The following is a 3,907-nucleotide window of genomic DNA, read 5'->3' on the forward strand; positions in this document are numbered from 1 at the left end:
GCCTATTTATATCAATACAATAAGCCTTCGTAGGATTTCCTAATTGCGCAACCAGGTGTTCCCGATCACCGCTCCTGGCGCCAAGCACCGGTGCGAGAGGACAGCTGCCATCCTGATTAGGGCTGGGTATCGTTCAAAATCTTTCGATCCGGTGCCATTTTCGATACCTCAGTTTCGATACCGGTTCCTAACGATACTTTTTTCGATACCAATTTTATAAAATCCATTTTGACAGACACACACACACACACACACACACACACACACACACACACACACACAGAGGTAGGTTTACTCAACACCTTTAGTTTGAACTGCTTAACTGGGGAACTACTTTCTTCAGAGCTTCTTCAAAGAAAATGTTCTGTGCAAATGCTACACATATTATCAAATATTTGGATCTTGTCCAATCCAAGGCTGTTCTTTTTTTTTTTTTTTTTTTTTTTTTTTTTTTTTTTAAATATGATGCATAAATATCTGCAAAATTTGTATGAGGCACTAATAAAATATACAAAATAGGGCCTAAAAGTATCAAATTTTTACCTTTATCATCATCACCAACCTCAGGGACTCCAGTATTATATGAGTTGTTTGTATTTTCTGTTCATTGAGGTTTGCAGTTTTTAGCCATGTTGGACATGTGAGAATACTGAAACCCATACAATCGTTACTGAGGGATTTCATCACAACATTGTCATGACAATGTGAAAATAAATGTTAGACTTGGACTTGGATAGCAATTTTGCATCTTGCCTGACTCTATTCATTTATATTTGTGGCCCTGGACCACAAAACCAGTCACATGGAGCAAATTTAAGCAATTGAGATTTATACATCACATGAAAGCTTAATAAATAAGCTTTCAATTGATGTATGGTTTGTTAGGATATGACAATATTTGGTCGAGATACAACAATTTGAAAATCTGGAATTTGAGGGTGCAAAAAAATTGAAACATTGAGAAAATCGCCTTTAAAGTTGTGCATTTGTGTTCGCGATTGTGCTCCATTCACTCACAAAAATAAATGTTTATATATTTACAGTAGGAAATTTACTAAATATCTTTATGGAACATGATCTTTAATTAATATACTAATGATTTTTGGCATAAAAAAAAAAATCGATAATTTTGACCCATACAATGTATTGTTGGCTATTGCCACAGATATACCCGTGCGACTTGTGACTGGTTTTGTGATCCAGGGTCACATTTATATTAGAATTCTTCACATAACGATTGCTAAAATCATATTTAGACATTGGCAGTTTTATAAATAATATTTTGCATAAGAAGAGAATTTTGCAGTTGAAACAGTGCAGCAAGTCCTCAAGTTCAACTCACTATTTCATTATTTCCTAAAATCACCAGCAGTATTTGATGTTCTTTAGTGATTATGAATCATGAATTATCACCCTGAAGTTTAGCACCTTTGCTAAAGTAGGACAAATGAAAATGAAGGCATTTTTAAGTGTGATTTAAAGTATAGTTCACAAAAAATAAATAAATACTAAAGCATTTCAGACACCGGTTCACACAGAAGCGTTCCCCATAGCGTTCTGACGCAGTGTCTCATTCCCTGTTCTCAGGGAACATAGGATACAGTCGTAACCTGAGACGTTTTTAATGCTGTTGTTGTTGTTTTCTTGTTTTAAAAAAAAAAGAAATGAATACTTTATTCAACAAGGATGCCTTATATTGATCATAAGTGACAGTAAAGACATTTATAATGTTACAAAATCTTTCTATTTCAGATAAATGTTGTTCTTTTGAACTTTCAGATCATCAAAGAATCCTGAAAGAAATTTGTACACATTTTTCTTGAGCAAGACCTGTACAGCAAGACCTCCAAGCTCCGCTTGCCTGTTTCATCAGTAGCTGAAGAATACAAGGCCACCAAGGCAAGAGCAGTCAGCACGCTGCTCCTGTCAAAGGATGGGAAAGTCCAGCACGCTAGCAAGTCTATCAGGTGCGGCAGGAAGTGGAAGCCCCAAGAAGCAGGAGATTGTCGGAGTGGTCTGCCAAGGCCGCCTGGGACTTGGACATAACAACACCAAGAGGTGGAGCAAGGCCAACACCAAAGGCAAGAGAGAGCTTGTGGTGCAGAGGGTCTGAGAGGCAGAAGAAGAACACCGCCGTGTGAAAGCGGTAGGGCTGGCCTCTCAGGGGCATTGGATGCAGTGGGATCAGGCACTCGAGCGATCACTGTCCTGGAAGGAACTCTGGGAAACCGACCAAGACAAGCTGACTTTCTTACTACGTACGTGCTGTAGCTGACCTCTTGCCAACCCCAAATAATTTAAAGATCTGGGGCAAGGAAGAAGATCCATCATGCAAGCACTGTGGAGCAGTGCTATGTACACTGAACCATAGCATGCCCCAAAGCACTGGGAGATGGGCGATATAGGTGGAGACACGACAAGGTCCTGACATAAGTTGCCAAATGGGTGGATCTGCAGAGGGTCAAAGCCAACAACAATCTGGCACCACTGTCTCCCAAATTCTTCAACCCGCCATCCATTCTACAGCGTGCTTTTGACTGGGAGATGCAAGTGGACCTGGGAAGTAGGCTTGTCTTCCCACAAGACATCGCAGCGACCTCACTCCATCCGGATCTGGTCCTGATTTCCAGGAGCATCAAGACCATCTTAATAGCTGAACTTACGGTGCCATGGGAGGACAGGCTAGCTATCTTGCATCAAATCAAGAAGGATAAGTACCAGGACTTGATCGATGAGGCTCTTACCAAAAGATGGCACGCAACCATGTTTCCCATCGAAGTCGGCTGTCGTGGTTTCCCAGCAACATCTTTGCGCTATTTCCTATAGAAGGTTGGCCTGGATCCAAAACATCTGAAGAAAGCCACCAGGGAGATAGCTTTGGCAGCCAAGACTAGCTCAAGATGGTTGTGGCTGAAGAGAGCCCACAGTTGGAACCCCTCTGCAGGCAAAGGCTAAATGCTGCCCCACTCGGGTGAAGCGTACAGGTCAAGGGGCGAAACGCTAGTGAACCTGAGACACGTGCTGACGATGCAGAGGGGTCCTCAACAATGTGGATGCTCCACCCACCTTCTCACCGTGGAATACCATCACATAGACACCATACCCAAGTAGCTCTTGCAATTCCTGCTTGTAGCAAAGCATCTTTGATGTTTATCTCACCTTGAGCAGCAAATCATATTAGAATGATTTCTGAAGGATTATGTAACACTGTAGACTTGAGTAATGATGCTGAATATTCAGCTTTGATCACAGGAATAAACTGCATTTTAAAATGTATTTAAATATTACATTTAAAATGTTTTCTATTTCACAACATCACTGTTTTTGCTGTATTTTGGATCAAATAAATTCAGCATTGGTGAGCAGAAGTTTTGAACTTTTGAATGGTAGTGTTTGTATAAAGTTAAAGGGATATTTCACCTCTGGAAAGATGAATGTGTATTTAAAAGTTTTTTAATAGCCCCACTACTTGAAGCTAAGGCTGGCACATTCTTTTCACCTTCCTCTGACCAGGTAATCGCCGCTTCTATCACATCCTTGAAAGATATACTCCTCTGTTCCTTAATGGTCCTTTTCAAACAAAACTTCTGGTTGAGGTACACAATTGTGGTCCCTTTTCAAAACCCTCTCCAACTTTTCCTGAAGAGCATAAGTATGTGCCTTAACCGTCTCTCCTGGTCTCTGAGTGGTTTTGTAAAACTCCCTCAGTAGAGTACCAACTGGTGTTCTGTCGCCGTACGTGTCAAGGAGCACCTCAAATATATTTTCTGGTTCATTTTCTGTTTCACCCAGTATCAAATTTACAGTTAGCTTCCCCTTTAAGGTGCTGTTTAAGAAGTTCAACTTGATCATCCTCGGGAATGCGGGACAAGAGGAAGGTGGATCTCACTTGATCAATGCATTCCTC

This window comes from Squalius cephalus, assembly GCF_949319135.1.
Source record: "Squalius cephalus genome assembly, chromosome: 14".
Taxonomy (NCBI): Eukaryota; Metazoa; Chordata; class Actinopteri; order Cypriniformes; family Leuciscidae; genus Squalius; species Squalius cephalus.